The sequence below is a fragment of the Rattus norvegicus genome, chromosome Y (assembly GCF_036323735.1).
Source record: "Rattus norvegicus strain BN/NHsdMcwi chromosome Y, GRCr8, whole genome shotgun sequence".
Classification (NCBI taxonomy): domain Eukaryota; kingdom Metazoa; phylum Chordata; class Mammalia; order Rodentia; family Muridae; genus Rattus; species Rattus norvegicus.
In genome coordinates this window covers 37203787-37227187 of record NC_086040.1, presented here as the reverse complement: position 1 = coordinate 37227187, position 23401 = coordinate 37203787, and the positions used below count along the sequence as shown (strand labels likewise).

The 23401-nt window shown below is 39.8% G+C and overlaps 1 long non-coding RNA gene across 1 annotated transcript; it reads right to left on the bottom strand.

Moving 5' to 3' along the window:
- Nucleotides 1-3571: 3571 nt before the first annotated feature.
- Nucleotides 3572-18743, bottom strand: LOC134484324 (uncharacterized). The gene is made up of 3 exons (XR_010061727.1): nt 18659-18743; nt 16725-16826; nt 3572-5902 (listed from the first exon to the last, which is right to left on the bottom strand). It is a non-coding gene; the product is annotated as an uncharacterized LOC134484324 (long non-coding RNA).
- Nucleotides 18744-23401: the final 4658 nt, after the last annotated feature.

The window sequence follows — 23401 nt, the reverse complement described above, 5'->3', positions numbered from 1 at the left end:
CAGGTTATCATCCCTGGTTAGTTTTAGTCTTTATTGTTACACAATCTATAGTTATTTGGGAAAAGAGTCTCAGTGAGGAGGGATTGAGTACATTGGTTTGACCTGTGGGTCTATTTGTAAGGAATTGTGTCAAGTTAATTGGTGTAGAAAGTTTTACCTCCACTGTGGGCAGCACCATTCCCTAGTCAGGGAATCCTGCCTGGACTGTGTAAGTATGGACGCTTCAACCTAAACACAAACAAGCAAACAAGTATGCATCCATGTATTCTTTTCTCTCTATTCCTGTCACTTCCAAGTTTTCATTTCTCCCTTCCTACTGTTTCTTACTCACAAATAGGTATGATGTGAAACTGGGCGTAGACAGGGGGATGCCAGTGGAGTTTGACTCCATAGGTCAGGGAGTAGGCAAAGGCTGCTTGCTGTCAGATCGTTCTCTCCAGAGAAGCACTTTTTTTTTATATGGCTTCTCTGAAAAGTGGTTTCTGTCGGCTAGTTGGAAATTACCAGCAGTTTGATGAGAAATTTAATAGGAGCCACGGATGGAGAGTTCCCCTAATGATGGCCGAGAAGCTGCAGCATCTGCTGTGGCTTCCTCCAGAATCATCTTCCATCTAATGACCTTTCCCCAAATGAAAAATTAATTAAAACCTCCCACCCAGATGCATCCAGAATACACATTCTTGAAGACCCAAGTAGGGACAATTCATCCAAAGGATGTACAGGGAAGGGTGCCCTTGTGATTTTTTTTTTTTTTTGGTTCTTTTTTTTTTTTTTTTTTCGGAGCTGGGGACCGAACCCAGGGCCTTGCGCTTCCTAGGCAAGCGCTCTACCACTGAGCTAAATCCCCAACCCCGCCCTTGTGATTTTTATAACCACATTTATTGTTTCAGATTTAGGCAGGGACAGACACACATGTATTTATTTATTACCAAAAGCAATGGGAACATAACAAATGGAGGGGGGGGAAGGAACCCCAGGGGTACACCTGTGTGACATGAATTCATCACATGTTCCCCTGTGTCTGCTGCCTTTGACATGGAGCAGAAGCCATTTCTCTTCTTGCTTGGCACTTTGCTTGCAGAGATCATTGTAGACAGCTGTTTTGGGCAGACGCAGTGGGAAGCCCATAGCATAGGCAGCTGCCACACCGTAATTATACCTGACATTGGGTCTAGTATATTTATTGAGGGAGATATCCATGCCCAGCTATATTCCTCTGCCTTCTCACCTGCACTTTCTGAAGCTTCTTGGAGAATGGTATGTTTAGGCTATGGCATGTCTTAGGGCCAATTATATTTGTGATGGGCAGCCTTAGAAACACACTGTTAATGTTTGGCTCATGTTAACCACATTGGCCACTTTGCCAGGAAGTTGGGGAAGAAGACCTTAAAGATATCTTACCATCTCACAGGTTGAACTTGGGCTGCGATTGAGATGTCTGGGCCTTTTGAAGCTAAATCTCTGTCCTTTGGGTCTTCTTTGTTTGTCTGCTTGTCTGTCTATCCACCATGGATATCCATCTATTCACCTATCTTTTGTATACGTATATGTGTTTGCATAGGTTCGCATGCATATGTTCATGTGTGTATGTGTATATATGTAGTATGTGGAGGCCATTGAACATGTTTGGGTGCCATTTCTTAGTCATTATCTTACTGTTTTCTGAGAAAAGGTCTTTCATTGGCCTGGATCTCATCAAGGGTTATGCTGGCTGACCAGTGAGAGTCTCAGAGACCTGCCCATCTCTGCCTCTCCAGAGCTGGGATTACAAGTACCTGCCACTGTGGCAAGCTTTTCATGTGGATTCTGATTACGAAAGTCAGGCCGTCATGATTGTGTGGCAAGAATGTCACCAACTGAGCTATTCCCTCAGCATATGCTTGGATTTTTACATTTGTTCTGGTGATCAAACTCATGTCTTCCTGCTTGCAAGGCAAGCACTTTACCCACTGGTATATATTCCTGGCCTTCACCCCTCTCTCTCTCTCTCTCTCTCTCTCTCTCTCTCTCTCTCTCTCTTAAAATTTATTCTTATTTTATGTGTATGGGTGTTTCATCTGCATGTATGTTTTACACCATGAACATACCTGGAGCCTGCTGAGGCCAGAAGAAGTCATTGAGTCCCCTGGAACTGGAGTTAAATATGGTTGAGAACTGCCATGTGGATGCTTGGAATTGATCTTGGGTCTGCTGGAAAAGCAACTAGTGCCATTAACCACTGAAGAATCTCTCCAATCCCTTACCTATCTTTTATTTTTAAAGCAGTTCTCGCCAGTTTCCAGTGAACACTTCTAGTTGAAGGATTACAGTAGAGTCAAAGGTTCTTCTCTGCAGGAGCCTGGCTTAGGTTGAAGGTCTACCAGTTGGCCAGCTTGTCTCTACTCTGCTTTTCTGGGAAAAGTGTAGGAGAGTTGCCAACCCAATGTATTCAGTCACTCACTGAGACACTCTTTCCAGGTGTTGTGATTAGGCTTCCAATGTCGTGATAAACATTGTGACCAAAAGTAAGCTAGGGAGGAAAGGGTTTATTTTATCATACATTTCCACGAAGTGGAAACCTAAGGGTTCTTGGGAAAGTCAGTTGTGTTGGATGGTGTTTGGCTGGGGCAAACATGTGAAGGAACATTGTGCTGAAGCAGACACAGGTGAGAGGATTTTTTGCTGAAGCAAGCACATGAAAAGACACCTAATGAAGGATTCTTCGCTAATGACATACATGTATTGGTCCACCTTACATTGTGTAGTTGAGCCTCATATGTTAGGACTCCATAGGGAGAATGCACAAAAAAACTTCTGGTGGTGTGCCACAGCTTTTTCGTTACTTTTGCAGACTCAGGTTGATTGGCAGAGTAATATCAGCTGAGCTAGGCAGACACACGGAGGACATGGGATGTTTGGAGGGATATAAATAGGAGAGTGAAAGAAGCTGAGCTTAACTTGCTTATAGAGCTATCTGTGCAGCGCTTGTTGGTCTTGTATCTTTGCTGATCTCTGAGAGAGGCACAGCTGAGAACTTCTCCTGGTATTCCTGTTGGCTCTGGTCCCTCCTGCTGTCTTGTGCTGAGACTGAGGCCTGGCTGTCTCTGCTATGTAGGGCCACTGCTGCTGATTCCTGTTTGCTATCCTGACTCTAACAAACTGGACTGCTGGTATATCTGTGAAGTGTTTGCAAGTGGGTTGAGCTGCTGCTGCTGACCTGTGAGCCAAACTGACAATTTCCAGACAACACAGATGGGAGTTGCTCCAAATAACCATTTCTAAACAGGTCCACTTCTCCTGTATCCTTTCTTTCCCACTACCTCTGGTGGGTGGTGGGCTAGAAGGGAAGTTTAAGAACCATCATTAAAAATAGGCATTGAAAAAAATTAAAGTTACATTTCCAGGTAACAGTTCATCACTGAGGGAAGTCAGGGCAGGAACTCAAACAGGCCAGGGTCCTGGAGACAGGGGTGATGCAGAGGCCTTGGAAAAGTTCTGCTTACTGGCTTACTCCCCAATGCTTGTTTATCTTGTTCCCTACACACTCCAGGCCTACCTATCCCTGGGTAGCACCACCCACAATGGATTGGGCCCCGCCACATCAATCAGTAATTAAGAAAATGTTCCTCAGGCCAATCTGGTGTGGACATTTTGTTCAGTTGACACTCCCTCTTCTCAAATGACTCTGGTTTGTGTCAAATGAACCTAAAACTAGCCAAGTAGCTGTAGGTTGTATCACATCGAAGAATAAAATGAACCATCTCAAAGGGCGACCTGGGGTCTCTCTTTAGCTAATCACTTATAGTTGGTCACGCAGGAGAGACAGGTTCTTCATAGGAAGTGACAATTTTATACCACATGCAGCAGAGCTCAGAATTCTCTGTTTCTATGTAGGTGGAAAGGAGGATGTCTAAGAATGACCACCATTGACTGGGTCAGGTCTGAGCCTAGCTTCCTCTCTTCCTGAGGCTCACGGCACAGGGACAATGCCATAGACTCTGAATAAGGCAGTCATTCCTTCCCAGGCTACTTGGCAAAGGCTACATTGGCAGTCCGTTTACTGGAGTGTCAGTTTTTCTATCTGGGATCCTCCAACTGTTTCCCACACCCTCTTGCTACCCAGAACACATATTTGTATCTGCCCCCTGTGGGCAGGGCAGCCAGGGAGCTGAGTTCCCCTTGACTCAGCCAGGGTCCTAATTCTGAGCTCCAGCCGGGAGTTTGACATGAAATGCCATGACGATTACCAGCCCGTTTACACATTCTGCTTTCTGCAGAGCCATTAACCTTTCCTGGCCCTATCAGCTGCCCTCAGCAATATTTCAAAACTGGGTCCAAAATTTGAAAAAAAGCTCTGGATATCATGAGAATCATTAAGGGGACTTGCTTACTCTGTGCTTCATGTGCCCTAGGGTGGCTGGGGGTAGCCACTGCTATACCCAGCCACATGGGTGTCCTGGGAGGGTTCACCATCAAGCCTATATCCTGTGATACCAACCTATTATTTGATTAGAAAAAGCACTGAAGTGAAACTTGTACTAGAGGAAGCACAAGGAGGTGTTGGGCCACATCATGAGCTGTATGCAGTGGTCGGATGCTCTGAGCTCTGCTCCAAGTTTCCAGGTTGCTGGGGAGGATAGGGAAGGAAAGGAGGCTGAGTTCCAACTCTCACTGCCAGAACTGCACTGCGGATTGAAATTAGGGAGTAAAAATGGCGAGGAGGTAAAAGTACGAGTTCTCTTCTGAGCAGGAGCGTCATTGGTGCAGGGCCCTGAGTGGAAAAAGACGCACATGTTCCCATACAAAAAGCAACTGGAGAGATGCTGTCTCACATACCTGGAAGCTGGTGGGGCCAGGTATCTACACTGTTGGTGGGATCCCAATGAGACCATTGTACTAGTTGACATGGCTCTATGGTTTCCATCTTCTGGTATCCAAACAGTTCGGCATTCCTTTCCCCAGACAAGTAGGCAATGTCAGTGGCTTGCTTCTGACACAGCAAGGGTAATGGGATGCTAATTTCATGTCATGTCATATGGGGAAGGTGATGGGAGGTCCTGACTATGGATATATCATGTCACACAAGTCTGTCTTGCCACCCTTGCTCTCCCGAGGGCTTGCAGAATCCAGTATCCATGTTGAGGGGATCAATAGGTGGCTCTTGTGGCAATGGGATAGCTCTGCCACTACAAGGAAGTAATTTCCCCCAGGGCCCGAGGGAATATACAGGCAGACCTTCCCCACCAGGACATTTGAAGGGAAAGACTTGGCAGCCAAGACCTTGACTGTAGCCTAGCAAGGACCCAGATTAAGCTGTGTCTGGGTTTCTGACCAACAGAGTTTCAGAGACATGGGTGGTATTTTACAGTGCTATGATTGTGTCCATAAATAGAAAATGGTGGAAGATACCTCCAGCATGCCCCTCTGTCATGGGTAACCCGCCTCACAGTCACTATTGAGGTGAGAAGTGGACTCCAAATTCTGACATCAACCCACAGGGGCTGTATGGTTGCATCTATTCACCAGGTAGCATTCTGAATGCTGCCCTGGAACCACACTCCTCCAGGCTCCTACCATTTACACTCCCTCATTCAATCCTCTCCCATTCTTATCTGAGAGAGTGGAGGACCCCTCTGGGTTTACCCTCTCCCCTGGCACATCAAGTCTCTACTCAACTAGATTCATCGTCTCCCACCAGGTCCTGAAAACGCAGCCCGGGTAGGAGAACAGGATCCACAGACAAGCGACGGGTTTAGTGACCCCACCTGAAGATCATTGTGCTCCTCTGTCTCTGTCTGCCCTTCCCTCAGCCCTTCATTGAGACTCACTGAGCTCCATTCAATATTTGGCCGTATGTCTGTGCACGTGTGTTAGTCGGCTGCTCCGTTGAGTCTTGCAGAGGACAATAATGCTACCCTCCTGTCTGCAAATATAAGAAAGGACCATTAATAATGTCAGGGTTTGCCGTTTGCCCATAGGATAAGTCTCACATCCGGCCACTTATCTTGTCGCCGTTCCCTCATTTCCTCTTCCATCTCTGTCCTTGTGATTCTTATAGAGAGGACAAATTCTGGGTCAAAAATTTGGGAGTGTGTTTGGGTTATTATCCTTCCACCTTGGGTCCTCTGTGGCTACGGAAAGTGACCATTTCAGTACCCGTATCCCCACTGCTACGAATCTCAGCTAAAGTCACCCTCATGGATGCTGGGGTAGCCTCACACATCCCAGATTGCAGGCAAATAATACAGATATCACCCACCCTGGACAGTCACTGATTTAAGTTTATTCTCTTGGCCCTCTGTCCCTCTTGCCCGTCTCTCCCAAGAAATGATTCTCAAACCCCATTTCCCTTCCCATCCTCTCACCACCCAATCCTTTCCTTCCATCTGCCTCCTCTCATTATTTTATTCATCTTTCTGAGTGAAATTTAAGCATTTTCTTAGGCATTTCTTCTTGTTTAGCTTCTTTGGTTCCGTAGATCGTAGCGTGTGAATTCTGTACTTTATGGCTAATACCTTCTTTTAAGTGAATATGTACATGTTATTTTGTGTCTCAATTACCTCATTCAGAACAATACTTTCTCATTCCATCTACTTGACTGCATCCTCACAATGTACTTATTTTCATAGCTGCATAGTATTCCATACTGTAAATGAACCACATTCTCTGTAGCCATTCTTTGGTTGAGGGGCATCTGGGTTATTTCTATTTCCTTCTCATTATGAAGAAAGCAGTTAGGAAACTTATGGAGCACATGTCCTTGAGGTATGGCAGAGGTCTTTTCAGTTATAAGGCCAGGAGTAGTATAGCTAGGTATATATATATATATATATATATATATATATATATATATATATATATATATATATATATATATATATATATGTTTATATGCAAATTCAACAAAGTTTAACTCCATGTGTAGCTCACAAGTTAATGTGAAATGCTGAGGGCAGAATTTTTTACACTTCAGTTTGCTTATATGGTGAATCACTTTGATCGATTTTCATAGACTGAACCACTCCTGCAGCTACAGGAGGAAGCCTACTAGATGGCACTGGATGGAATATTCATGTGTCCTTGGATTTTGTTTTCTATAATTTTACCTAGTATTTTTTCCACCTATATTCTTAAGGGAAATTCGTCTGAAATTCTTGCTGTATTGAGTCCTTTTGTGATTTAGGTGTCAGGGTGACTGTGCTGTCACGGAATAAGTTTGGCAGTTTTCCTCCTGTTTCTGTTTTTTGGAGTATGTTGAGAATTCTTTGAAAATCTGGTAGGACTCTGTGCTCAAACAATCTGGCCTTGTGGCTCTTTCAGTGGGGAAACTTTTAATTACTGTTTTGTCTCTTTAGGTGTTGTTAAGCTATTTACATAGTTTATCTTACCTCAGTTTACCTGTTGTCAGTGTTATCCATCTACAAAATCATCCATTTCATTCAGAGCTTCAAATTGTGTAGCCACCAGTTTTCTGAAGTGAGACCTAAGGATTTTGTGACTTTCATCAGTGTCCATCGATGTGGCTCCCTGATCATTTCTGATTTTGTTATTTGGATGCTATTTCTCCTCCTAGTACATTATCTGTCTTAGGGTTTGTCTGTCTTGTTGATGTTCCCAAGGAACCAGCTATTTTTTTGTACATCTTTGTATTCTCTTTGTTTCTGATGTACCACTTTCACCCCGAGTCTGATTATTTCTTGCTGTCTCCTCCTTTAATATGTATTTGCTTCTTTTTATTTTAGAGATTTAGGGTGTGCTGGGAAGTTGGTAGTGTTGGTTCTCTCTGTTTTCTTTATGAAAGTGCCCTGTGCTGCATATGCATGTTCCTCTTAGCACTGCTTTCCTTATTTCCCTTAAGTTTGGAGAAGCTGTGCCTTCATTTTCTTTGAATTCTAGGAATGCTTTTTTTTATGTCTTCTCTGAACTGATGGTTCTTCAGTTGTGAGTTATTGAATTTCAATGAGTTCATACACTTTTTCTTATTGTTGAATTCCAGTTTTAATCCATTGTCATCTGAGAAAATACAATGGTTAGCCAGTCTTTCTGTATCCCTTGTGGCTTTTTTAGAGTGTGAGAACATGGTCAGTTTAGGATAAGGTTCCCTGAGGTACTGAAAAGAGAGTGTTTACTTTTGTATTCAGGTGAATTATTATGTAGATATCAGTGAAGTCAACTTAATTGAACCCTGTGTTAGTTACATCATTTTTTTTTAATTTCTGTCTCAATGGCCTGCCCTTGGTAAGAGCAGGACATTGATATTCCCTACTACTCATATGTGAGGTTCGATTTGATATTTAAGCTTCAGCAATATTGCTGCTTTTGTCTTTGGCATATAGACATCTAGAATCGAGATGGCATTTTGGTGGATTTTTCTTCTGATGCATATGAATTGTCCTTCCCCAACTCTATTGATTACTTTTGGTTGAAAGTCTGATTTGCTGGATGTTAGAATATCTACGTCGTCTTGTTTCTTGTGTCTATTTGCTTGGAAAAGCTTTTCAAACACCTTTGTATGAGGTTGTGTTTATCTCAGTTGCTGGATTGTGTTTCTTGAGTGCAACAGAAGGATGGATCCTGTTTTTAAATCCATTGTGTTAGCCTGTGTTCTTTTACTATTGAGTAGAGGCCATTACTGCTTAAAGGTATTAATGAGATGTGATATTTAGTTCATGCTATTTTGATGTTGTGGAAGCATGGCCTTTTTGATTGCATGTTTTTTGGTTTTTGTTTTTTCGATTGGGATGTTTGAGTGTGTATGTGAGTATTAGATATGTTCTGTAGGGTGCATGGCTTTTTTTGTTAACATGTTTCGTTTTTGTTTTTTGGAGGAGCTGTTAGAGTATGCATGTGAATATGAGAACACTTTTGTAGGTTATGCTGTGCAATTATTAATTTCTAGTGGGAAGCAGGGATGGTTCAATTTCTGAAAATCCATCAATATAATGCACTACCTAATGAAACTAAAAGAAAAAAATCACATGATAATCTGATTAAATGCTGAAAAAGCTTGCAAAAATATTCCAAGCCCCCTTCATGTTAAAAGGATAAGAGCGAGCAGGGATACCAGTCCTATGCAGAAACATAATAGAAGCAATGGGCTACAAGTCGGTACCCAACATCAACCTAAATGGAGAGAAACTTAAAGCAATTCCATTAAAGTCAAGGACAATGTAAGGATGCCCACTATCAGTATAGTATTTGAAATTCTATCCAGGGTAAAAGAATGGTTCAAATTTGGGTCTGACATGGAGTATGGCCAAGGCCTGAGAAGGAGAAATGGCACAGAGATTTAGAACTCCTGGGGTATGGCCCACTCTTCAGCACAGTCTCATTGGGCCTTGGTGAGTCATGAACCCAACGAGGACATCATGCAGAGTGTTGCTCGGTTATACCACTCATATCTCTCTTAATCTAAGAAGTGCATGAAAATCCTCATGGAGCTTCCCACCACTCACAAGGCAGCGCCATTGGTATTGGCAATAACAGTGGTCAAGGTCTTTTAGGGATTGCCTCTGGGGCAGATCAATGCTTCCATCATTGCCTGAAGAAATGTAGAATGGTCAGAGACGACCACAACCCTTAAAAACTTTTGGGAAAATAAAATTGTTCGTGGAGCTGGCTAAGATGTTTTCACTACTGTCTCTGATGTAACATATATATATATATATATATATATATATATATATATATATATATATATGGAACAATTTGAAGTTCGGAAAGGCTGGGACCTTTTAAGGTCAGGGATCAAGAACAATGGTGGCACAGGGTAATGGTGTGACTGTCACAGAAGCTGGACTGTTGATGACTGATTTCTGACCCAGTTTTACCCTCAGCTTCCTGATAGGATTTAATAAGGATTTCCAATCACAGATGTGCATTCTGATCATTTAAAGCAGATATGAAGTTTTTATACAGATGTTTAGATTTCTTTTTTTTTAAAGATTCTTATGAGGGTACTTTTAATGATAAATAATACAATACTTAACCATTGCTCTAGAAATTCAAATTGCTGCCTACAGTGAACGGAAACCAACTGAAAAAAGTACTTTGCTTGTTCTTTGTTACTTTATAACAAATTTCTTACTTATGAAGTTACGTTGGCCTTGGGAGTAATTTGTTTTCTACGTGTATTACGTAATACTAGGTCTCATACAGTGTTGGGTACCACTGTTTTCACCATCAAGCAGGAGAAGAAAATTAGTACATGTTCACATTTGCAATTTTTAATTGCTTGAAAGATTTCACTAGGATATCAAAGCTACTTGTTGTGGTTTGCCCTGAAGTTATCTGTATTTCGATGCTAAATCCACTGTCCCAAGGACCGTTGCCTAGTCTTGTACTCAGAACTCAGGTGACTTCACAAGAACCACCTCCCATTGAATTTGTAAAGTACATGTGAGGGGCAGGAACAGGATAGAATTAATCCTGTCATTGGAGGAGAAGGAAGGATGGGCGGGAGAGATGTTTGAAGGAGAGGAGGAGACTAGAGGAAAAGGGAGAGACAGGAAGAGGAGAGGGTGAGAAGCCATTGAAGGTAAAGTCAAGATTCTGCTCTCTGTATTTACAGGTTGGTATTAATGTTCCTAAGGGATAGATCTTAAAGTGCTTTGTTTGTTTAAGTGGGCAATTATATCTTATTAATTGGGTCAAAATTATTGTGTTGTGTGTTCTTTTACATGAGGGTTTGAGGATAGGAAAGTGTGGGGCAGCAAGAGACACTGGGCAGCCAAGTAGTGGGGATGTGTTTTCCAAAAGATATCTACAAGATATCATGGGACAATATGGTGCCAGTGCTAGCGGGTTAAAAGGCAACATTACTTTTTTTTTTTTTCTCTTTTTACAACAGATCATGAACCAAGGTGATGATCAAGAATCCAATAACAATCCTTAGAGTTTACTGAAAAGTTTTATTTTCTAAGTAAGAGGACACAGGCTCTATGTTAAGGCATGTGATAACTTAAGGCCAGGAGTTCAAACAATGAAAAAGCGAAGCAGCCTGTACTGACAGGCTGTAGGTCTGCTGCTCTGTGATAAGTAAGGGCAGCTCAGAGAGTTAAGAGATTAAAGCTGCTTTTTAAAGAAAGTTGTTTAGAAAGTTTTTCAGGATACTCATATTCTTTTTAAGGTGGGCTCCAAGTGAATTTTGGGATTAAATCCTAGCTACACAAGGTACTTCATTATTACAGGTATTATTAAAAAGTGATAAAGTTTGGTTTTAGGAAGAAGAGTGTAGAGACATTTCCTGAAACGGGGGATTTTCATAAATGCTTCAGAACTTAGATAAGGAAAAATTAGTCACTACCCCCAAGTAGAGAGTTGTGATAAATGTCTGTAACAGCAGGCAGAGTGAATGCAGACAGATATTGTAGAAGTTATTAAGGTTAAAGAAAAATCTGTGGCTCCGGGTAGAGAGCTTAAGTGATGGATATATTTTGGGCTAAAGCCCTGAGTTTTAAGTTGCATATTGATTTTAGAATTGATAGAATGTTGTGGTTTGCCTTGAAATTTTCTCTGAATTTTTTAAATAAAGGCAAGAGCGTGAGATTTGGACAGAGGGAAAAGTCAGGAGCAAGAGGGGGATTAGATTCAGAGAATAGGGTTAGAGAGGACAGTTGGCGACAGTTTAGCCAGTGGAACCTGAGCAGGAGGGGGAGAGGATGGAACAGTTGGAAGTGTGAAGGGAAGAGAAGGAAGCAAGGAGGAGAAGGGAATGATTTAGAGATAGGATGGGGAACTGAGAAGAGTTAGAAGAGACAGGAGATGGAGAGAGGGGTGGAGAAGGAAGCTAGGAGGAGAAGGGAACGGTTTAGAGACAGGATGGGGAACTGAGAAGAGTTAGAATAGAAAGGAGATGGAGAGAGGGGAGAAGCTAGGAGTCGTTGTAAGAGAAAGAGAAACTAAAGCATGAAAGGGTTGATATATTTGGGAGAGTGAGTAAAGAAAAGAGAGAGAGAGAGGAGAAGCAAGGAGTCATTGTGGGAGAAGCTGGAGACTTGGTAAATAAAAGGTGCAAGGGATAGATGGTACCGGGCTTTGTATGTTTAAGTGGGCAATTATATCTTACCAATTGGATCTAAGATTATTGTGTGGTGTGTTTTATATGTAAGAGTCTCACTGTAAGAAAGTGTGTGGCAGGGCTGTGTTTCCACCAAGATATCCAGCAGATATCTGGGGCACTGAGGTGTGGAACCCAAGCAGGGTAAAACAACCAGAGAAAAACATTTACTGTTTCATTTTTATTTTTTATTTTTATTATTTTTTACAACAACAATAGAAGGTGTTTAAGTTTGTTTTAAGGAGAGTAAAGAGACTACCTGAATCACGTGGTGACTTTCATCTGTGGTTTCCCAACTTAGATAGGGAAAAATTGGTCTTATTTTGCAGTTTGTGTCTGACACTGATATCTGGGAGATAGAATTGTTTCTAGTTGAGACTTCATCATCTCAGTCTTTTCACTAGTAATAATCTGAGTACCATTCCTTGACAGTGACCTTTTAGATTTCTGAATCAGTAGGTGTGATTAGGTGGCAGATTTCTTTAATTTCTTTTATTTTTTTTAGCAAATTTTATTCTTTTTTTCAATTGGATATTTCTATATTTACAATTCAAATGTTATTTCCTTCCCCAATTTCCTGTCCATAAGATCCCTAAACTGTCCCTCTCCCCATTTCTACAATGTCCCTTCCTGCTCCTTGACATTCCCTTGAACTGAGTCAAACCCAGGGAGGATGAATGGCTTCTCCTTTTGATGTACAACAAAGCCATCCTTTGCTACATATCCAGTTGGAGCCATAGGTCTGTCCATTTAGTTTTTGAATATTGGTTTAGACCCAGAATGCTCTGGTTCATTGTCATTGTTGTTCTTATGGGGTTGAAAACCACTTCAACTCCTTTAATCCTTTCTCAAAATATACCACAAGAGGTCTGTTTTCAGTTCACTGGTTTGCCACTTGCATTCACTTCTCTGCTTGACAGGTTCTTCCTGTGTCTCTCAGGGAAGATTTATATCATCTTCCTTGCAGAATGCACTGCTTAGCTTTATCAACATTATCTAGTTTTCGTGGCTAGTAAATATACATTTGTTGGCTCGTTCAGCTGGTTAGGTGCAATTTTAAAATGGATTCTGCACAACTATGTCAAGATTTTATAATCCACAAATGAATATGACCAATAAACTCCCTCCTGTTCATATGAACATATTGGTTCTGAGGTTTTACTAGACCTAAAGCCATTCCTCTCACTGCCCATCCTCCTGAATATTATGTTTGGCCTGTAGAAATAATCATGGTAGAACATCCAAAACCCTCAAGTCAGGGACTGGGAACACAGGAAGGTAGATATATGAGAAGTGATATCTAATGGGACTAGAGAACTGCATTCTGTACTCCATGGTGTTTTTTGCATTACTGATGTCTGGTAATTTTTGGATAAAATAAGGTTGAGGGAGTTTATCCTTTGAAGTAAGTACATAATATTTAAATTATTATACTCTATAGCTGATTCCCCTTGTTGAAAAAATCATTTAAAAAATTGGAATTGGAAAACAGAAGTTTTGAGTACACATTCAGGAATATATTTATGAAGTCCCCTATCAAGGAATGTAAAATAAGAAAATGTAATGTGAAATTCATTCAATTAAAGGTCTGTACAAAAAATACTGGCTTGTGAAAAACATAGAAAACCTAGGAAATTGAATTGTATGTCAGAGGTATGGAATTGGGAATAAAATGATTGTCCAGAAGAATCTACTTCACCCCATGTTCCTAGATCTTTTCTCTGTATGCCCAGTGCCTGACCTTCTACATTTACAGCATGTATACACTAATGAAGCAAGAAGTAGTTTCTAACTTTAGGGAGATGTAGTATGTAAAGGTGTCCATTGTATAACCAATTCAATATGGGTGATCCCCTTCCCATCCTCCCCCCATTACCTCTAGCCCCCCAACAATCACGTTCACTGGGGATTCAGTCTTAGAAGGACAAAGGGCTTCCCCTTCCACTGTTGCTTTTACTAGGATATTCATAGATGCCTATGAGATTGGAGCCCAGGTTCAGTCCATGTATAGTCTTTGGGTAGTGGCTTACTCCATGGAAGCACTGGTTGGTTGGTATTGTTGTTCATATGGGGTCTCGAACCCCTTCAAGGTCATCCAGTCCTTTTTCTGATTCTTACAACGCAGGTCCCTTTCTCAGATCATTGGTTTGCTTCTGGCATTCGCCTATGTATTTGCTGTATTCTGACTGTGCCTCTCAGGAGAGATTTACATGTGGTAACTCTCAGTCTGCATTTCTTTGCTTCATCGATCTTTTCTAATTGGGTGACTGTATATGTATAGGCCCTATGTGGGGCAGGCTCTGAATGGGTGTTCCTTCTGCCGCTCATTTGATCTTTGCCTCCCTATTCCATGCCAAGTGTATTCTGGTTCCACTTTTAAAGAAGGAGTGAAGCATTCGCATTTTGATGATCCGTCTTGAGTATCACGTGTTCTGTGCATCTAGGATATTTCATGCATTTGGGTTAATAGGCACTTATCAATGAGTGTAAACCATGTGTGTTTTTCTGTGATTGGGTTACGTCACTCAGGATGATATTTTGCAGTTCGATCAATTTGCCTATGAATTTCATAAAGGCATTGTTTTTGATAGCTGTGTAATATTCCATTGTGTAGATGTACCACATTTTCTGTATCCATTCCTCTGTTAAAGGGCATCTGGGTTCTTTCCAGCTTCTGGCAAGTATAAATAACGCTGCTATGAACATAGTAGAACACATGTCTTTTTTTATAAGTTTGGGCATCTTTTGAGTATATCTCCAAGAGAGGTATAGCTGGATCCTCAGGTAGTTCAATGTCCAATTTTCTGAGGAACCTCCAGACTGATTTCCAGAAGGGTTGTACAAGTCTGCAATCCCACTAACAATGGAGGAGTGTTCCTCTTTCTCCACATCCTTGCCAGCACTTGTTGTCACCTGAGATTTTGATCTTAGCCATTCTCACTGGTGTAAGGTGAAATCTCAGGGTTGCTTTGATTTTTATTTCCCTTATGACTAAAGATGTTGAACATTTCTTTAGGTGTTTCTCTGCCATTCCGTGTTCCTTAGCTGTGAATTCTTTGTTTAGATCTGAACCCCATTTTTAATAGGGTTATTTGACTCCCTGCGGCGGTCTAACTTCTTGATTTCTTTGTATTATTTGGATATATATATATATATATATATATATATATATATATATATATATATATATATATACTCTATCTGTTGTAGGATCGGTAAAGATCTTTTCCCAATATGTTGGTTGCTGTTTTTTCCTAACCACAGTATCCTTTGCCTTCAAAAGCTTTTCAGTTTTATGAGATCCCATTTGTTGATTCTTGATCTTAGATCATAGGCCATGGTTTCTTCAGGAATTTTTCTCCAGTGCCCTTGTTTTCCAGACAGCATGCACTTCTTAGCATCATCAATCTTATCTAATTTTGGTGTCTGAAATGTATATAGAAAATGTATGCACACACACACACACACACACACACATATTTTGGTGGCTCCTACAGCTAGGATGTTAGGTGGAATTTTAACATGGTTTCTGGGAAACTAGGTCATGAATGTAGAATCCCCAAATGACAATGTCAAATAGACTCCCTCCTGTTCTTATGAAACTATTGAAGTTGAGGTTTATCTTGACCTCAAGTGATTTTTCTCCCTGCCCATCCTCCTGAATCTTATGTTTTACCAGAAGAAAAAATCGGGCTAATTTATTTAAAACCTTCAAGTCTGTCCCTGAGAACTCAGGAATTCAGATATTAGAGTACTGATATCTAATGGGACTACAAGAAACATAATCTGTAGTTCATTTTGTCCTTTGCTTTACTGATGTCTGGTAATATTGGGATAAAATAAGGATTTGGGAGTTTATCATTTGAATTAGTTACACTATATTTAAAGTCTTAGATTTACTCTATAGCTCGACCCTCTTTGTTGCCAAAATCAGTGCAAAAAAATGAATTGGAAAATACAGATTTTGAGTACACAAATATATATACAAAGGAATATATACAAAGTCTCCAATAAATGAAGTACAATAAGAAAATGTAATACAATATTCAGTCAAAATACTGTAGGGCAAATTCTGTCCTTTAGGAAACAGAGAAAACCTAGGAAATTGCACTGTATGTCACAGGAATTGAACTGGGAATAAAATTATTATCCAGAAGTATCTCCTCTACTCTGTATGTCTAGATCATTTCTACCCCTGCCAAGACCCTGACTAACTTTGTCCATTCAGAACATGTAAACAGTAATGAAGCAAAGAGAAGTCTCTAGCTTTAGAGAAATGGAGTACATAAAGGATTCCCTTGTGTTACAGGGCACATACCTGGAAACGACACTCTCGAAACTGCTCAATGTAAAGAAAGCTGTTTAGAGGTAGGCCATGGAAATTCACAGTTACATCATCATTAGGCCCTCCATGAAAAAATCTCCTGTATCTTGGAGATCCCTAGTTTCTACTGTGATATCATGTTGTCATATCTGCAATGCCTCTGGTATATTCCTTCAGTACCTATAGGTTTTACTAATATCCTCTATTTCAGAGGAAACATCACTTTGGGAGTGAGAACAAAGAGGATGAAAAGCTCAGAGATGGGGAGAATGAAGATTGACTTCTGTCTTGGTATAAAAAAAGGAAGAAATATGTCCACCAAGAGAAATCTCACTGAGTCCTTGGTAGGGGTTGAGTAGTTACCTTGAAGAGATAGAATTGATCTGAGCCTTCCACACATGGGATCAGGAGCTCGGAGCTCGGAGCCTGTCAGAAGCATCTGGACTTCCCTGCTTCTAGTGGTTCCTGTTAGTCAGAGAGTTTATATCATTAATATCTTTATCCCAAAAACCAGGCGTTGCGAAGGGCACTGTTCTTTTCCTTAGAGCTGATGGCTTTTATTTTTTTTTTCGCCCAGAAGAAAAAGGTCCTAAGGAAGAAGTGAAAGACAAGTATTGTGTCTTCAGCTCAGAGTAAACTCCTCGATTATTTGGATACCTATAGTGCAGTTTGTCTCTGGTACTGGTATTTGGGAGAGAGACATGTATATACTTCATCATATCATTTTTCCACTAATATTACTCTGTCTCCCATTGCCTGGTTGTGACCCTTCAGATTTCTCAGTCAATATGTCTGATTAGATGGCAGTTTTCTTATCTTTAACATATTTAATTCTTTTGATTTTTTAGCAATTTTTTTGCTTTTTTATTTGATTTTTCCATATTTACTTTTCAAATATTTTTGCCTTTCCCAATTTCCTGTCCAGAAGATCCCTCCCCGCCCCCCCACACTTCTTATATAATTCCCCTTACTGCCCTTTGACATTCCCTTGAATTGCTAATAAAACCTAGTTTAGACCAAGGGCATCCCCTTCTATTGGTGCCCAGCAAGGCCATTCCCTGCTACATATGAAGTTGGAGCCATAGGTCTATCCATGTACTATATTTGAATATTCATATATTACAAGAAAACTCCGGTTCGTTGGCATTGTCTTTTTTATTGGACTAAAAGTTTCTTCAGCTCCTGTAATCCTTCCTCAAAAATCTACCAAAAAGAGATGTGCTTTCAGTTCACTTTTTTGCTACTACCATTCACTTTTGTATTTGACATGTTCTAGCTGTGTTTCTCAGGAAAGACCTATATCCATATCTTCTGATCATGCAATTCTAAGTTTCATCAATCTTATTTAGTTTTGGTGGCTGATATATATATATATATATATATATATATATATATATATATATATACATCTGCATCTACATCTATATATATATATATATATATATATATATATATATATATATATATATATATATATATATGTAACCTACAGCTATGAGATTAGATGGAATTTTAACATGGATTCTGGGGAACAATGTCAAGAAAGTAGAATCTAAAAAGGACAGTGCAAAATAGACTCTCTCTTGTTCTTATGAACCTAATGAAACTGAGGACCTCAAGCCATTCTTCACCCTGCCAAACCTCGTGAATCTTATGTTTGGCCTGAAAAAAGAATCATAGTCAAGCATCCACAACACTCTAGTCTTGCCACGGGAACACAGTAAGGTTGGTAATGCAGAACTGGTATCAAATGGGACTAGAGAACCGAATTCTACAGTCCATGTTGTTTTTTGCTTTACTGATGTCTGGTAATTTTGGGATAAAATTAGGATTTGTGAGTTTATCATTTCAAGTAGGTACACAATATGTACACTGTTATACTCATTCTAGAGCTGGGCCACATTTGTTTCCAAAATCATTGCAGAAAAAGGAATTGGAATACCGAATTTTTGAGTACACATTCAGAAATATTTATAAAGTCCCATATCGAAGAATGTACAGTAAGAAAGTGAAATACAATATTAATTCAATTGAAGGTCCGTAGTGAAAATACTGGCCTTTGGGAAGCAGAGAAAAGATACAAAATTGAACTGTATTTCACGAAATGTACCTGGAAATAACATTAATATCCAAAAGAATCCCATCCATTCTATGTTAAAAGACCTTTTCTACCCATTCCAAGCCCTTGACTAACTTTTTCTGTTCAGAGCATGTAATCTCATATAAAGCAAAGCGAAATCTATAGTTTTACAGAGATGGAGGATATAAAGGTTTCCACTGTGTCACAGGAGACATACCAGGAAAGGACACCCTCAAATATGGTCAATGTAAGGAAAGCTGTTCAGCAGGTAGGCCATGGCAGGTCTCAGTGATATCATCATTAGGCCCTGCCTGAAAAATCTCTTGTAACCTGGAGAGATTTTTCTTCTGTGATGTCACAATTGTTGTCATGACTTCATCTGCATCTCAGGTATTCCTTCAGTACATCTAGGGTTCAGTAATAGGCATCTAATTCAGAATAAACATCCATTTGGTAGTAAGACAAAGAGGATGAAAAGATCAGAAATGGGTAGAAGGAAACTGCCATTCTGTCTTTGTCTAAAAAAGGGAAGTAATATATGTGCTTGGGAAAACTCAGTGACTGCTTGGTAGGGGTTGACTGGTATTGCTGAACAGACAGCCTTGATCTGAGCCTTCCACATATGCAAATCAGGAGCTGGGACCCTCTCAGAAGCATCTGGACTTCTCTGTTCTTATGGTTCCTGTAAATCAGAGAGTTTATATAATCAATTTCTTCATTCCAAAAGCTAGTTGTTGGGAAGGGCACAGTTTTTCTCCTCAGAGCTCATGGCTTTTACTCTTTTTGCCCTGAAGAAAAAGGTCCAAAGAAACAAAGAAAAGACAAGTATTGTGTCCTCAACTCAGTGTAAATGCCTCCATGCTTTGTATACCTGTAGTGCAATTTGTGTCTGACACTGATATCTGGAAGGGTTCTAGTTGAGACTTCATCATCTCAGTCTTTCCATTAGTATTACACTGAATACCATTTCCAGACAGTGACTGTTTAGATTTCTCTGTCAATAGGTTTGATTATCTGGCAGGTTTCCTTTCTTTCTTTCATTTTTTTATTTTTTAATACAATTTTATTGCTTTTTTATTTGGATATTTCTACATTTGCATTTCAAATGTTATTTCCTTTCCCAGTTTCTTTTCCATAATTGCCCTATCTAAATCCGCTAACCTTCTTATATAACCCACCTTACTGCCCCCTGACTTTGCCTTGAACTTGGAGTCAAACCCAGGCTTTGCCTTGAACTTGGAGTCAAACCCAGGCAGTACCAAGGACTTCTCCCTCCATTGGACTTCTCCTTCCATTGGTGACCAACAACGCTATCCTTTGCCACAGATGCCGTTGGAGCCATAGTTCTATCTATGTATAGTCTTTGAATATTGGTTTAGTAACAGAAATCTCTGGTTCATTATCATTGTTGTTCTTATAGGGTTGAAAGCACCTTTAGCTTTTTTAATCCTTTCTCAAACTCTACCAAAAAGATGTCCGTTTTCAGTTCACTGGCAGCATAGACTCCTTAGCTTCATCAATCTTATCTACATTTGGTTGCTGAGTGTGTGTGTGTGTAGAGCTGAACAATGAATTCTCAACTGAGGAATATCAACATCCTTAGCCATTAGGTAAATGGAAATAAAAAAAAAATCCTGAGGTTCCACAGCACACCAATCAGAATGGCTAAGATATATTTGGTGCCTCATAAAGCTAGGGTGTTTCGTTGATTTTTAACAAGGATTCTTTGAAACTAGGTCAAGAATTTAGAATCCACAAATGACTAAGCCAAAGAGACTCCATCCTATTCTTATGAACCTATTGAAGTAGAAGATTCACTGGACCTCAAGCCCCTAATCCCACAGCCCATGACATGAACCTTATGTTTGGACTGCATAAAGAATCATGGTAAAACATCCAAAACCCTCAAGTCTGGCCCTTGAAACACAGGAAGATAGATATTAGAGAACTGCTATCTAATGCGACTACAGAAATGCATCATATAGTCTATGCTGTCCTTTGTTTTACTAATATCTGGTAATTTTTGGATAAAATAAGGATTTGGGAGTTTATCATTTAAGTAAATACAAGATATTTAGAACTATAGAGCTGGGCCCCCTTTGTTTCAAAATCATAGCAAAAAAATGGAATAGGATAATAGAATATTTGAGTACACATTCAGCAATATATATATATATATATATATATATATATATATATATATATATATATTCCACTGTCAAGGAATGTACAAAAAATGTAATAAAATATTCACTAAACTAAAGGTCTGTAGGGAAAATACTGGCCTTTAGAAAAGAGAGATATCTGAGGAAATTGTACTATAAGCCAGAGGAATGGAACTAGGGATAAAATTATTATCCAGTAGAATCTCCTGCACTACATATTCTTAGATCTTTGGGACACATGCCAAGGCCCTGACTAACTTTCTCCATCAGAGCATGTAACCACTAGTGATGCAGAGAGAATTCTGTAGCTTTAGAGAGATGGAGTACATAAAGGTTTCCACTGTGCCAAAGGAGACAGACTTAGAAAGGACACCCTAGAATCTGATCAATGTAAGGAAAGCTGTTCAGTAGGTAGGCCCTGCCAGTTATCAGTGACATAATAAATAGGCACCACCTGAAAAATCTGTTGTAACTGGAGAGTCCTAGCTTCTTCTGTGATGTAACAAGTATTGTCCTGACAGGAACTGCCTCTCAGATATTCCTTCAGTACCTCTCCAGTTTACTAATAGGCCACTTATTCAGAGTAAACAGCCATTTGGGAGGGAGTACAAACAGGATGAAGAGATCAGAGAAGAGGAGAAGGAAGCTTGCCTTCTGTCTTAGTATTAATAAAAATGAAGAAATAAGTGGTACTGGGAAAGTTCAGAGAGCCCTTGATAGGGGTTGAGTGGTATCACTGAAGAGATAGACTTGATCTGAGCCTTACTCATATGGGAATCAAGAGCTGGAAGCTTCACTGAAGCATCTGGACTTCCCTGATCTAATGGTTCCTGGATGTCAGAGGATTTATATCATTCATTTCTTTATTGCAAAGCCAAGAGTTTGAGAGGGCACAGTTGTTTCTCTGAGAGCTATGGCCTTAATTATTTTTGTCCTAAGAAAAAGGTCCTAAAGAAGAAGGATGGACAAGTATTATGTCCACAGCTCAGAGGAATCTCCTCCAAGATTTGGATACCTATAGTGCAGTTTGTGTCTGACATTGATATCTGGGAGAGAGAGAAGTTCTTCTAATTGAGACTTCCATCATCTTTGTCTTTCCACTAGTATTACTCTGAATACCACTATAGATTTCTGAGTGAATAACTGTGACTAGTTGGCAGTTTTCTTTATTTTTATATCTTTCTTTCTTATTTTTTATAAAATTTTAGTGTTTTTAAAGTGGATGAGTCTATATTTACATTTAAAATATTATTTCTTTTCTTAGTTTCCTGCCCATAAGATCACTACATGTTCACAATCCTTTCTTATCTAACCATACTTCTACCCCTTGACATTTCCTTGAACTGGGTGACAAACCAACGTAGGACCAAGGACTTCTCCTTCCATTGGTGCCAGCAAAGCCATCCTCTGCCAAATATACATTTGGAGCCATAGGTCTATCCGTGTTCATTCTTTGAATATTGGTCTATTACCAGAAAGCTCTGTTTCATTGACATTGTTTTTCTTTTGGGGTTAACAGCACCTTCAACTCTTGTAATCCTTTCTCAAAACCTACCAACAAGAGGTCCGTTTTCAGTTCACTGGTTTGCCACTAACATTCACTTCTGTATTTGACATGCTCCAGCTCTCTCTCAGGCAAGACCTATATCCAGTTCCTGGTAGAATACACTTAGCTTCCTAAATCATATCTAGTTTTGGTGGCTGATATATATATATATATATATTGGTGGATCCTACCGTATGAAGTTAGGGGGAATTTTATCATAGATTCAGTGCAACTGGGTCAAGAATGTAGAATCCACAAATGGAATTGGCAAATAGATTCCCTCCTGTTCTTATGAAACTATTGATGTTGAGGTTTCCCTGTTCTTGAAGCCATTCTTATCACTTCCCATCCTTCTCTATCTTATGTTTGGCCTCAAGAAAGAATCATGGTAAAACATCCAAAACCTCAAATCTAACCCTGAGACACTGGAAAAGAGATATTGAAGAACCAAGATCAAAAGGGACCTGAGAACCAAATTCTATACTCCATGTGGTCCTATGGTTTACTGATATCTGGAAATTTTTGGATGAAATAGGAATTTGGAGATTGCCATTTGAAGTAGGTACACCCTATTTACACTGTTATAATCACTCTATAGCTGGGCGCCTTTGTTGCTAAAATCATTGCAGAAAATGGAAGTGGAAAAGCAAATTTTTGAGTACAAATTCAGGAATATATATAAAGTCACCTATCAAGGAATATTCATTAAATATTGAAATACACATGCATTCAATTAAAGGTCTGTAGGGAAAATACTGGCCTTTGGGAAACAGAGAAAATGAAGAAAATTGAACTGTGTGTCACAGGAATGAACCTGGGAAAGAAAATATTATCTAGAAGAATCTTCTAAACTCAAATTCCTAAATCTTATCGACTCATGCCAAGACCCTGACTAACTTTGTCCATTCAGAGCGTGTAACCACTAATAAAGCAAAGAGAAGTCACTAGCTTTAGAGAGATGGACTACGTAAACATTTCCACTGTGTAATATGAGATGTATTTGGAAAGGGCACCCTCAAATCTGGTCAATTTATGGAAAGCTCTTTAGCAGATAGGCCATGCAGGTCTTAGAGACATCATAGTTAGTTCATTCATGAAAAATCTCTTGTATCCTGGAGAGCATTAGCTTCTTCTGTGATGTCACATGAGTTGTCGTGACTGCAACTGTTTCTCAGATATAACTTCAGTAACTCTAGGTTTTACTAATTGGCCTCTAAATTCAGAGCAAATTGGGGAGTGATAACAAAGA